The sequence below is a fragment of the Neolamprologus multifasciatus genome, chromosome 11 (assembly GCF_963576455.1).
Source record: "Neolamprologus multifasciatus chromosome 11, fNeoMul1.2, whole genome shotgun sequence".
In the NCBI taxonomy this organism is placed as follows: Eukaryota; Metazoa; Chordata; class Actinopteri; order Cichliformes; family Cichlidae; genus Neolamprologus; species Neolamprologus multifasciatus.
The window spans coordinates 33040107-33054836 of record NC_140449.1 but is presented as its reverse complement, the minus strand read 5'-3'; the positions used below and the strand labels follow the sequence as shown (position 1 = coordinate 33054836).

The 14730-nt window shown below is 40.0% G+C and overlaps 1 protein-coding gene across 13 annotated transcripts in view; it reads right to left on the bottom strand.

Moving 5' to 3' along the window:
- The window catches only part of syngap1b (synaptic Ras GTPase activating protein 1b), a 215110-nt gene that overhangs the window by 87598 nt on the left and 112782 nt on the right, over positions 1–14730 (bottom strand). Inside the window, exon 1 of one of the 13 annotated variants that reach the window (XM_085178272.1) lies at positions 5345–13397. The exons of the other annotated variants lie outside the window; for them this stretch is intronic. The gene's annotated coding sequence lies outside the window, so the exon portion shown is untranslated. Of the gene's footprint in view, positions 1–5344; positions 13398–14730 lie in introns of those variants that run through there. 13 annotated transcript variants of the gene reach the window in all.

The following is a 14730-nucleotide window of genomic DNA, read 5'->3' as shown; positions in this document are numbered from 1 at the left end:
TAATCTACGTGAATAAGGTCACTTTCTTGTTACCCGGAAGCATATGGCGCAGAGGAATGCACACTCAAAACCGGATCGCAACAAATTGGCGCTTTCGCAAGTACGTTTGCTGATAGTAACGCCATGTGATTCAGCTAATAACACAAGGATTTCATCATTTTTGAAGCCACGCTGAAAATAATCAGCATTCTGTGCATTCATGACTGGATGTAATACCGGTAGCTTAGCTGTAGCATTTGTACCTGAGGGTTTCAGCTTCCGGGTAACAAGGAAATGATGTCATCCACGTAGATTAATGATTGGCAGTGCTAACTTGAAATTTCGACTTATCAACTCAAAATTTCGACTTATTAACTCAAAATTTTGAGAAAAGTACGTTGAAATTTTGAGTTAATAACTCAAAATTTTGAGTTGTGGATCCTTTTTTTTTGTGGCGGAAACAGGCTTCCATAATTACCTCTCATTTGTAACCAAAATCGCTCATAATTATATGGCCAATAAAGGACTTTGTTACATAAGCATACTGTGAGTAACGTCTCTGCAGTTGCTGAAATAACTGACGGTCTCATCTCTCATTTTGGGAGGACAGTTTTGACAAATAACAGGGACAATTCTACAAATTAAATGCAGCTCGCTTGTCACAAGCAGTACTCAGTTTATGAAAACACTTGACCTCTGTGGCTCAGCTCAGAATTTTATTAATGTTGGGCTTAACTTCTATTTTTCAGAGCACTTGTGTCAGTAGAGTCTGAAAGATGTTGGCATTTATAAGAAGCGAGGGGTGTAACGCTGCTTTTAGGCAGTATTAGCAGAATAGAAAGAGCAGAAAAGTCTCCTGTTATTCCAACTTTGCAGCAAAAACACATTATTCCATGACTGTAGTTGCACCACATTAATATATACATTTCATTTGAAAGTATCATTTGTTTTCCTGAATATTATTGACACTTTTGGGGTTTTAGTTTTAAAAAAATACATACAGATGAAGATACATATAACTAGAAGCCTCTAGTCTTTAACATATAGGCCCTGAAACCTGCATTAATTCAAATGTCCAGCACAATGTGTCTACTTCTTGATTTATAACCTTGCAAAAAAAAAAGAAAGAAAGAAAAACTGAAGAGTTTTTTTTCTCCAGTCACTCGTTTCAAATCTTATTCAGCGCAGCATTAATGTATTCTCTACATTACAGTCCCACTTACAATAAAACAGATGATACGCAACTCTCTGCTTTAGGAAGTGATTACCAATTTGCTGCTATATAGACACATTCATTTTTGGGAGATATTGAAAACTTTGTGTAAACAGTTTATGCAGACAGACTCCGCACACACTCGCTCAGAGCAAAACGTTACTAAGGGACCTAATTTAGATAATCTGATGACGGTTGACACCACTTATAGCATTTAACTGAACAAACAAGTAAGGATAACATATAGTACATCTTATATGTTGTTGCTATGACGATAATTGCAGCAAAGCCATCCCTCCAAACAAGGCAGTGAAGCCTTGACGATTGAAGCAATGCATACATGTAAACCCTGCTTCAGGGTGCACATCCTGTGAGTTGGTGTTGGAGAAGAGCAAGCAACATGCAGCAAAAGAAGCATGGGCTCTGGGATAGCTTGTTATCCCATAAAGCTGTTGCACACAAAAATCAAGTTGGTTTAGTTACATCCTCTGTACTTAACGACCATAAAGTTCCAGGTTTCACTGGCTCTGACCTTTAGATAGTCCCAGATGACGATTACAAACTCTACATACAATTTTTATTCTGCTCCTGCACCATTGACTCATGACAAACCAACTTAAATTCGTAAGTAGGCAGACCCTTAAATTATCAAAAAAACAGAACAAGCATACAACAAAATCACTACTGAAAAAACAACAGCAGTGGACTCATCGTTTGCAGAACATCCACCCATCTGCTTGGCCCTAGTGTGCATAGTGCCCTTTGGTTCTTGGTCAAATCTGCCCCTCATTCATAACGCCCAGTTCCAAAAGTGTGAGATGCCATGATAAGGCAAACATCACATAACTTCTTGTAGTCTTGTACAAAAACACAGCCTATGATGAAAATGTTGCATAATTGAGCCGAGCTGCATTGTGTGGAATTTAAGTTGCAGGGCTAACTCATTTCTCTGTCACCGTTGCAGCATTGCTTACTAAATGTGTTCATCACAAGTCCTATAAGCAAAGTAATATCATTACCTCTTTAATCTAATAGGTATTCAATCAATCAATACAAAACTTCATATAAAGATGAATCAAAATCCCCAACCTCACATTAAAAAGCACGTTTACAGTAGGGCTGCCACGATTAGTCGATTAGTCACGATTACGTCGACTATCAAAATCGTCGACGACTAATTTAATAGTCGACGCGTCGTTTGAAGCTTTGTAAGATCACAAAAGACACAGGAATAAGTAGTAGGATTTAAGAGTGTAATAACGGACTGAAACAGAAGATGGCAGCACTGCATGTACAAGGATGCCAGCTGCCGTTAAACCCCGAAGAAGAAGAAGCTGTGTCCCAGAATTCATAGTGCAGCCCAGCTCAGTTTCCAACAATGGCGGCAGCTAGTTAGTTTTAATATTACTCTTATTATTCTTTCTGGGTCACAAAATAAACGTTTAACATATTTCCAGGCGAGAATGTAGCTGTGTAAACCTCAAATATCTGCTCAGTTTATCAAGACACCACATATTTTCAAAAGCGCTCCGACGTTTTCGGAGACGTCTGTTACCCACTAGCTCGATAGCTAGCCGGGGGCTAGGCTAACTAGAGCCGTGAGCCGTGAGAACACCGGACTCCCGGCAAATCGTTTTCAAACCCACCGCCGTCTTTCGGTACTCAGGTTAAACATGATATATAAGTCACTTAGATAACTTAAAAATGTTATTGTTTGGCTTTTTTTAGTATTTTATTTGTTCCTGAGTAAATCGGTTTGGCTGAGATTAAAGTTATAGTTTTCACACAGCTGAATAAACGTCAAGCAGACAGCTGATTATCAGAAGTGTGAGATGCTCGAGAATATACTCCGGTGTCCTGTTATATTTTAGATAGCAAGGAGTTTATTAAACTTCACCGAAACAATCTGCAAATTTCATTAAAATTTAATAAACTATCATCTTGTCTTTATTTTTAGTTAGCACATACCTTAAACACTTAAAGCTGTAAGCTAATGATAGTTATATAAGAGCAGATGCTGCTGGTGCAATAAGCTGCATGTCCAATGGATGATGATCTGATTAGTCGACTAATTGCAAAAATAATCGGTGACTAGTCGACTATCAAAATAATCGTTTGTGGCAGCCCTAGTTTACAGCCTGCTACACAAAACTCTTTGGGCCTCTAGATTTTTCCCTGCAGACCAACTCTGAAACGAGTGGGGGTGGATACTGGTTTGACAGCTATCCTGACACAGACAGTTATACCCTGTTGGTGTCACCTCCACCAATGAGAGTCACCGAACTGGACTTCTCTGTATTCCTGGTGTTGGTGCCTCGTAGAGCACTTTAATAGAATTATGTGGAAAATGACATGAGATGCCTGCAAAGAAGCTTGTGCTTCAGTTTTGAATTGTTAACTTCTGTTTTTTTATTGGTCTCCCTAATCTAGTGCTAATTAGCAGTTATGTGTATCTTTGCACTGAACCCATACCGCTTATGTTAATATAACTTATAACTTAGCACTCCACCCACTTGTCCTAATTTACTCCTAGCTCCAAAAAACGAACACTGCAGCTCTCTTCAAGATAATCCAGTGGTCTAGAAACCACTTGCAGTGTGATATGTTCATCCTTTATATACAGTCTGGATGCAAAACCCTGCACAAATAAACTAATTCATACAGAAACAATGTGAACATTACACAGCAGCTGAAATCTGAAAACCAAAAACTCAGATGTGCTGTTAAATAATGGGCCTTTCATGGCTCAGTCATTGTAACCAAATCTGAAAAAAATAACACATAATGGGAAAGAAGCACCAGCCAACAACTGAATAATGACACATTTTCACTGCTGATCACAAGTTTCTCTACTCTACATGAACAGTATGAGCCAAGCTGGCAGTTAACCAAAATTCTGGACAGTCCTTTGTACTCTCAGAGCTGATTTTCTGGGTAAAACGAGTTTCACAATCCACAAACCACTAATATAAAACTTGCTTTTGTTTCTACCGTTGCTCTTTCTAATGCTTCAGCTCAAGATATTTTATTTTATGTGCTCCCATTATCTAAAACTATCATAGGTAGATTTTTACAAGTTGACATTTTGTTTGAATCAGGCAAATGCAATTCCCCTGCAGGGTTAAAAGAATTGAGTAATATAATGTCAGAGTCCTGGTTTTATTGATAGTGCTATTTCTCTCCTATTTGCCGTCACTGTTAATGCTGTGTTTTGGGAATCTGAGGTAAACTTTTGAGCAGGAGAGCTTCATTCAGAGCTGTCACTCAGCTGCCTACCGATTGCTTTTGCTTTCGTGTCTGTGGGAAGTAGAAAGAGGGGTGGGCGATTGTCTTTCTTATTCTCTGCAAACACACCTACTGCAGCTTTAACACAAAGAAATGAAAGGTCTAATTTTGGATCCAGCTTGTGTTTCTTGTGGGAAATATTTGATTTTTAGACCAAAGGGAAGAGAGTACGGTCTGATCTGATTTACCAGGACAATGCTTGTCACAGTACATTATTTACTTCACATGCAATTTTCCCCACAGAGCAATAAAAGAACATCAGGAGCCATCAAACCTTTAAACCCCATAACCCGAACAGCCGTCTCCCATCAAGCAAATTGTTTTAATTGGAGTAAAGAGTTAATTAAAGCGAAGAAATATGAACTTTTAGCATTAGATTGAGCAACACAAACACTGTTTTATGCTGAGTTTTTGCTGTATTATTGCACTGCATGTGAGGCAACAGCAGATGGGAAGTGGTGGACTATTTGTGCTCTTGAGCATGACGACAAACCAGCAGAAACACACAGACAAAAGTGATGTCATTGTACAAGAGATGAGTGCAAATGGGGTGAAGATTAGGAGTGCATTTACAGCACACTTGGAAACAGCTTTTTATGCATTTTCATGAAGTAATTTCACAAAATGATTTCCAAAATTAGACACTTTGAACTGGTAAAACTGAAACACGCTCTCAGAAAAAAGCTCAGATCAGTGCCGTAAGCAAGCTTATAATTTCAAAACTGCAGTTCGGCCATAGTGATGTATTTCTGCAGAGAGGACTATTTTAAAATTCAAATTGCACACGTGCATCAGATGTTATAATGAGCTGGATGTGCATATGCAGAGGTTTTAGTGCAACAAATACGAAACAAAAAGATGTCCTACCTAGATCAGGTGGGGCTCTTGTGCTTTGTGTCCAAACTTCTAAAGACAGTGTCTCTGCACTTCCAGTGTACAGTGTGTGACCCCCACAGTCAGCAGCTGCCAGCTGCTATTAAAGATGAGTTCAGCCTGTATTCCTCCAAGTCTCTGCGTCTGACTGAAACTTCTGAAGCTCCGTAGATTGGGTTACATTCCGTCGAGCATTGGCACTTGTTCTGAACTGATACTCCAAAAGCACACAGTGATATTAATGTCTATAAATAACTGAGCGTGTTGGTGTATCTGCAAACAGCACCTGCCACCGAGCGTTAGGACACACATGTGCTTGTCTTACTGTTTGATAAGCAGGTGACCATCTTCTGGTGGGTTTATAAGGCTGCGGTCGAGTTCCAGACAGAGGAGTATTGCTAAAAAAGTCAGTGCTCAAATCAGCCTAGGAAAAAAAGGAATCAAGAGGACTCGAACTAAAACGAAGCAAAATTGCACCACAAAAGCCCAATACAGCAAAAACACTACCATGTTGGCCTTAAATCATATCATGACTTCTGATAATTCATAGACAGTTCGGTAGGTTAATAAATGATGAATTGCCAACCTCCACTATCAAGGCACCTGGAAACAGGGCTCCTTCAAGGTATCTACATATATGCGAGTACAAAAGGAATTTTAGTGATCTTATAATAAATATAAATACAATACTATTTAATTATCACAGAAAATTATAAACTATGCATTTATATTGGCTATTCTAAAGAAATACTGTATCCTAGTAATATTGAAGAGATAGAAATGACCATTAAGTCCAATATAGCGACTATAAACCCACTACTGAGTATCACAGACACACTAGACGTCCCTTTATAATGATAATAGGATATTCTGGATAGGTCTGACTTATATTACTACAAACACCTTAAACTAATACGGAAAAAAAATCAAAAAGTTGAAATTAGTAAAGTGGGAGGATGTCCTTTCAAAAGCCACTGCACAGGTAAATTCACAACTGCAGGCCTTCACTTCACCAAAGTGCTGAATTTACCTTTAAGCTGACCCAAAAGTGCCACACCGGTGAGAGAACGGATGACAGTTATTAAGTAGGCCACTGTTCGTTATCTCGCATCTTCAGACTAATTAGTGAGAGGTAAAATGCAAGAAAACAAACACTCCCAAAGCCAGCTGAGTGTTATAATTTCAGACTGAGGCACTCTTCATCCTCCCCCCGCCTCCCCCTGGCAGCAGCAGCCTGCTTCTTGAGCACGGCAGCAGCGGCTGTTCCGCGGCGGGCAGTCCGGATGAGAGCTCCTCCTCCCCGGCCTCTCCCTGTCCTCTCTCCCCGGTGCCCTCCGCCCCGACCCTGCACTCACAAATCCGGTGACCGACGGGAAATCCGCTGAGGCCAATTTCTCTCATCTTTTAGATGGTTTCTGCGATGGTTTCCTTTAGTGGGTGTCCCCCTTGTGCATATCAGAAAGAACTTGGCAAGGATGGATGGGTGAAAGCTAAACGCTTATCTGTGCTAAGCGCTGGAGTTTAACGGCACTCAGAAGCTAAGGTGTGCACACACAGGGGAACCAGCTGCACGTCTGGAGTTGCAGCCGTGTGTGCACGTGCGTGCGAGCGTGCGCGTCCGAGCCCATGTGCGCGTGAAGGAGCGGCGCGGCGCGCAATAGGTCCGCCTTTCTATATGTGCGAGCTTAGCGAAGGCGCTTCGCTCTCATCGGACAACTCCAACATTGAGCCAGCGAGCAAGCAGAAAGAATTCAAACGGAAGCTTTAGTTTCCAAATGCAGGCGGAAATGTGTGGACAATCACCAAAAACACAGACCGTTATGGAAAGAAAAGAGAGAGAGTGGCCAAGAAACAGCTAAGCGCCACTGAATAAAGTAGTCTAAAAGCTGCAGTGCCTACAAACTGAACGTTTGGCAGGAGCTGACAAGCAGCACGCGGAAAAAAAAACAAAAAAAACGAGGCTGTAATGGCAACTTAGTCCCTCGTATTCCTCCACCAAACGGCGGTTCACCCTCAAGTAATCTGCCTGGCGAACGGTGGATGTTGTAGTGTCTCCTGGCTGCTGGTTGGACGGAGATTATCCCGCACAGGTGGACAGCAGCTCAGTTTAGGCAGGGAGCAGCAGTGCTCTGATGCCCTGCGCTTCAGTCTCTCCCTCTCTCGCTGCCTCTCTCTGTTTCCAGCAGCAAAGAGAATAAAAGAGAGAGAGAGAAATAGGAAGAGAGATGTTTAGAAGGGGTGGGGCTGCTTGGTTCCCGGCTGGGACCTGGAGTGGTTTCTCTCGCTTCCACACTCCCCTCTTTCTTCCTATCTTCCTTTCCTCTCTCGGTCTTTTCTGTTTACCTTTCACCTTCCGCTAACACACACACAGACACACACACACACACGTACATGCCAGGGGCAACTGTGTGGGAAGCATGCAATATTATCACTCACATAATATACTGTATAACCACCAGTCCTGTACCAACTGCCCATGCATGCTGTCACACACCCACGGGCAAATCATGACCAATCAAAATTAAAAACTGCACAGCTAATTTCTCCATCCAAGCCACACTTGACCCCCGCTGATTTCCAACAGCATGCTGCTTTTTATAAGTGCATAAACAAAGTCATCCATCCAATTATTTAAATCCACCAGGAGCTTTAATTTACTTCTCAATGTATCCGACTTTGATGTAGGCGACATTAAGTACTTTTTTTTATTTCACCGTTAATGACATCTCCATTGATTGGGCTTTCAGCAATGATAGGCAATGAGCACTTTCAGAGGGGGGAAGAGTATCTTAGATCTGTTTCCATGACAACTGTGCGTTTGAAACAACTTTTTAAAGCACCGTTTTATTATGACACTGTACTATTGCTGTACTCACCACGCTAGAGCCCCCTTATCGCTGGTAAGATATAACGGTGGATAAAAATAATCTGACCTCCATGCTGTTGATGCTTTTCACCCCCACCTAAGATATCTTGCAGTTTCATATCAAAGGAAAGATTAACATAAGGCATAAAAGATGTCACAGCATATTCTGCAGCTGCTGTAAGAAGGCGGTTAAACTCGCTTTATGAGGGTTTAACCTACACGTCATCTCTGTGCATCTGATCTTTAAGCAATCACCAATCATTAGAGACACAGTTTAGGGATTCCAGCAAACATTTTCAGCTACTTTACCCCCCCATAGTTCTCCTTTTCTTCTCCTCTCCCGTTGTCTTTTGCCCTCCCTTTCTTCTTCTCTTTCTCTGAAGCTCACGCTCTCTCTAGCAGTCTGTCTGTCTGCTCTATAATTATTTCCATAGTTACCATTAAGGATGTGAAGCTAAGCCTGATGTACTATGGTAGTAATCTTTTCCTTTTCTCCTCCTCCTGTTCGCTCTGTACTCTCCTTTCATCCGTTGCTTCTTCTTTTTCTTATGCTGCATGGATCTCCACGACCTTCTCTTGTGCACATTTTTCCCATTACCTTTCATTTTCTGTGTCAAATCTGCTTAAAACCAACATTTAAATTGGAAGCTTTTACAACTCTGGTAAATGTGCAAAATCATACCCGAGTAATCCATATGTAAGCAAGTCAGGAAGTCAACGTGTCCCAAAAAGTATTAATCAGATTGTGTTCATACTGTTCGGCGAGTAGCTACGCAAGATAGTTTGAGGCTGTTGTTTCTAAAGTGGCTCATGAAGTTCTTAAAAGTGAAACAGATTTCACCTTTTTTTAAAAACAAACTTCAGCAATATGAGATATTTTCCTCCTTGTGTTAATCTTTACACTTTCCCTGCATGTCAGCATTGCTCACGAATTACTGTTGTAAAACGAGCCCCAGGATCCAGTGGGGGGTGTTCATTTTTGAAACACGGGCCATCTGAGATGAATCATAAGTGATAAACAGCTGTGCGAGAAAGCATCTGGTTCTTTGATAAAGTGCCCAAGGCGTAACAATTACTACAAAGAAAAATTTAAAGAATAAAAATTCCCTTTTTTGCTGATAGTTAAATGAGAAAAACAATTTTTTACACATAGAAGGTTTCTAACAGAAGATGGTTAGCTTAGAATGAGGAATGGGAAACAGGAAAGATACTGTAACTCCTCTGTGGTTCAAATACTTGACATGAGTCCCGACCATCATGCTGGTAGGTCAGTCATTAGTCCTTAGATTAATCCCTGACCAAGCTGGATTGTTTGTACATTATCATCAGCTAAAGATGTTAAAATCAGGTGGAAACATTAGCTTCTGGTGACCTTTCTCGGGGTCATGAGATACGCTCCAGCTGGATAAGCAGTGACGAAAATGGATGTATGGACATTGACTCGAGTCAATGAGCAGAGAAAAATTCAAATTCCCTACCCCATGGAAATTTGTTGTTGATGACAGAAACTGAGTTTAATAAATTGGAGACAACTCTAAGTTTTAAAAATCCACAAGTATAAAGTGTATTCATTGCATCGCCTCAATTTGAACACCTTGTCCTAATGTGCACTAATGGAAGACCTCAAAAATGATGTGACATTAAAAAGAAACAGCTCGAGGAACATGTTGTAACTAATTAAATTAAACGGTAACAGGTCAGTAACATTAGGTGTACACCAAGTGTAAAATACAAAGATCTACCAAACTGTGGAACAACTTAGGAATAATGTTCCTCAGCATAAAATTATAATTTGAATATTTCGCCATCTACAGCACATGATAAATCATCAAAAGATTCACAAAATATGGAGAATCTCACAAAAATCAGTAAAAACAGCCACGACTCTGCATGGAAATCACTACATAGGCTCAGGAAAACTCCCAGAAATCATTGTGTCAACACTGACTATGCCATCCATTATTTTTATTGCATAAAAGGAAGAGAGTACGATGGTAAAGTGCAAACTGCATCCAGGACAGTAACAACAGCATTATGCTGCTAACCCAACTTCGGCTCTTTGCAAGCATCTATGAGCTCACTGAAAATGGACTGATGCAAAGTGGAAAGCTGCTCTGTGGTCAGATGAATTGAAATTATTTTTGTAAAACACTGAATGTGCATCCTCTGGATTAAAGAGGAGTTCAAAAGCTCCCATCTTTGATGGTATGAGAGTAGGGATGCACCGATACCACTTTTTTGGAAATGAGTACGAGTACTTGCATTTCAGTACTCGCCGATACCGATACCGAGTACTTAATAAAAACATGAAAAACTCGGCGCCTGTGATTAACCCCTTACATGCCGCTCAAACATAGACAGGTCTCAGACCGTGGTATCGGTCCTTGGTATCGGGGGACTTTTAACGAGTACGAGTGGTATTGAGGCCGATACCCGATACCGGTATCGGTGCATCCCTATATGAGAGTACAGTAGTGCCTATGAGATTGTAGTCAATGCTGAAAGGTTTGTTTTAGAGCAACATATGCTCTAAAAGGGATTCCACATTGCAAGACAATGCTAAAGACCACATCATTGCATCAGAAAAGTCCAGGTGCTGAACTGTCCAGCCTTGAGTCCAGACGTTTCACCAACTGTAGACATTTAACAAAGAAGACACAGGACTGTTACAGGGACAATAAACAAAGGATCTGACTACAGTGGACAACATTGCTCTTATAAACTCCCAGATATATACAGAATGTATATATAAATTGTTGTTAAAAGAAGAGTGGATGTTACACAGTGGGAAACATGGAATTCATGGGAAACATGGAGAGCTATTGCAGAAAATTTAATTCATAAGAATTCAATGTTTTCTCTGCTCTGTTGTGACCAAAATGTCGATTTCTAAAATTTGCAAGTCAATATATATATTTTTTTCATTTACATTTTAAACACTGCCCCAACATTCTGAAATTGGTGTTTTAGAAACATGTTTTTAATGTTGTTTACAATATAATTATTCATCTAATTTGTCATTATTCTGCCCCTCTCATTATATTATATGGCTGTGCCCTTTTAAGCACAGATTTAATGGCACCTGACTGAACAATCAGTGTCACCAGCTGTTTATCTCAATGCACCAGCTCATGGTATTCACATAACAGTACATAATGACACATTTAAAAACAAATTTTCCTTTTGCTGATTTCCCAGAAATTATTTTCAAATTTGAAGTCAACTTGCACGGAGCCCTCAGTGGAAGAATAAACACCTGCAAAGCTGCAACATGTTTTCCTTCTTTTCCTTCTTTTTCTTTAAAGAGATTGCATGCTATCATTGGACAGAGCCACACTAGCATTTTCCCTATTTTCAGTCAATATGCTAAGTGTCCAGGGTGCTGACAGAAGCTTCACATGACATGAGAGAAGGCTCATCTTCTTATCTAAGAAACAAGTTAGTATTTTCCCTCAGAAATATTTCTTTAAGGTCAAAACTCGGAAACTATCCCATCCCTGAGATTAAGGCTCCTGTGGATGGAAAAGCCCTTCTGACATTACTGCTCCATTTGCAAACCGTTTTCTCCTAAGCAATGATAACTCCTCAGTATCGCAGTAGAAACAAAGACTGAGTAATTAAACCTTATGCCCTTATAGTGTAACCCTAATATTGTTAAGTTATTCATGAGTGTTTCAATGTAAAGGGACACTATGAATATCGTTAAAGCACTCAAATAGAAATTCATAGTAATAAAAGAATGTGCTCAATCTGACCTCCCGGAATTCAATTAACTGTTACATTATGACTACATTCAAAGTTTAGTATCTTGTTAATTTGATTCCTAAACGTAGATTTGAATGTATGCCTTCCTGATTGTGCAAATAGACCTGCAGGGTGTCTGCTTCTTTGCACTGATAATTCTATAACATTAAGACCAGCATAAGTTAACTGGCTTTTCTTGTGTATATAAAGTGACATAACAGAAGATGACTGCATTTTAATAGAGACCTTGAATATGCCTTGGTGAGGGATTCCTGCAGTTTCTTGCTCTTTGTAACTCTGTTTGCCGTCTGCCACTCAAGAACAAAGTCACGTTGACTCATTTCATTACTACGGTTGCCAAAGCAGAAACGTATAATGATGATTTTCTTTTACTTTTGCTTGACAGACGATTTGGAACAAAACACTGACATGGAAATATGTTTTAGTCATGACAATAGACAAAGTATTCAGAGCCCAACTCTTATGCAACCAGTTTTTTCTGAAGTCAAATGAGTTCATCTCATTCCGACATGTATACCAGACCTTCCCACCACTTTCCTGTCAGTCTGAACTTGACCAAGTGCAACCAGCTCCAATTCCAGTTGAACTGCTGCAGAGCAGACACCGGCTCGTGTTTCAGATGGATAGATAACGGGAGGTTTGGGCTGACAGGAGAGGAAGGAATCAGAAGAGTTGTAACAGGAAACATGCTGTGACAGCCAGACTCCTGAAGGGCTGGAGGAGAAAATGGAGAACTGGGAGGGGGGGCTGGGTGTTGCATTGTAAGGAGCGCTACTGAGAAAGTCTTGTATTCTGTGACGGGATGATGGATGGTTGAGCAAGGAGGACAGAGCTGAACATGTGCACAGTGCCACCTTACTGAGTCTAATGCCAAAGCATGGTGACAATGAGGTCTGGAGTATGCCAGACTGGAACAGACTGTCATGTGTACACAGCCATTTTTCGTACTTTTTAACCTTTGTCTGAGTAATACTGTGTAATATCCCCGATCAGTTTGGCAGCACTCTGAATTGGATAGCGTTCAATATTACTTGCATAAATGTTTTAAAAATGATCAGAAAGAAGATCAAAAAATAGCTTGAACCAAAACATTTTTTCCATTCAGTTTTGACTACATTATAAGTCACGGCTACACGTTTCCCTCCACATTGGCATTTACAGCACAGGGGCTCAAAATGATGTCGCTGGCTACATTTGGAGCCTTTGATGTATCCAGGCAGCCCATTTTGTTCTAATGCCAAGCATATGGTGGGAGCCTGTGCAGGCTACAAGTTTTCCAAATGACAACAGACGCTGGAAGAACTTTATTTAGTCATGTTAAAAGTTTCTCTAGAGATGGTCAGGACCAGTGTTGGTCAAGTTACTTGAAAAAAGTAATCAGTAACTAATTACTGATTACTTTACTGATTACTTATTTTCAAAAGTAATTAATTACTTAGTTACTTAGTTACCTAGTTACTTTTTAAAAACACGATTTACAGCCTGAATAGGTGATAAAGTGATAGATCTTTTAGCCCAATTCTGCTTTTTCTGCATAATCCATCATACAAAATGTAATCAAATGGAAAAGTCTCTTTTTTTAAACTTATTTTATTCGTTTTAATCTTTTAACTTTATGCATCAAGCAAAAATTTAATTATCTGCAACATTCTCTTACTGGAAGAAATTTGTTTAATATTTAAACCTATTTTCTGCACAATCCAGCACATAAAATAAAATATTTTTTGTGTTTACACTCACTCTTTCAAATAGATGCAAGTAAAACACAGCAGAAAATAAATAAAGTCAAAGACTAGCGGTCCTGTTGCTCTATTTTCACCTGTAAAGCAGGAGTGGGGTAGGCGGAGGTTTACCCTGGTGCAGGTGTGCAGCGGTCAGTGGAAGAATCCGCGAGTTTCTCTGTGAGTTTCCCATTACGTCGTAGCTACTCGGTGCTTGCTCGGAAGTTTAGGGGTTTTTTTCGCTGTAAAAAGAAGTTTTCTTCCCACGCACAACGGACACTAATGTTTTTGTCACTTTTTATGGAATCAAACTCAAAGTAAGGTCAGTACTTCCACGCTTTAAACGCTGCACGCTCATACTCTCTCTGCACTCGATATATGATCCATTGTTGATCTGCACACAGCTGTTGTCACGAACGTCGCACTCGCTTACGTCACTGTCATGAGACATTCTCGCAAAAAAATCACGGTTTTAGTAACGCAGTAACGCAGCGTTCCTACGGGAAAGTAACGGTAATCTAATTACCATTTTTTCAATAGTAATCCCTTACTTTACTCGTTACTTGAAAAAAGTAATCGGATTACAGTAACGCGCTACTGTAATCCGATTACTTACAAGTAACGCGTTACTGCTCATCTCTGGTCAGGACAACTTGAAAGTCCTTCAGTTTAGTCCATCAACTAAGTAAACTGAGACATTTGGTACAGATGATGTTCCCTCAAGTCAAGTTTATTGATTATCGTGTGAAATATCCAAGATAGAACTAGACGTCCAACAAAATAACCACATTGGTCTTTGATTTAAAACAACCAACTCAAGTGTTTTCCAGAAGTGACCTTGAGGAATATTTCTACTTCAAGAGAACAAGCTTCAGCTACAGCTGTGTGTCAGTCATACCCTCGATATAGCAAACATTAACTGGTAAGCTACAAAAATAAATAAAAAAATAAAAGCTAAAGCACTCAGAACATTTCTCGTACCACGCTGGTAACACATTTATGTGCTTTTCAAAATTTGGAGTTTAACA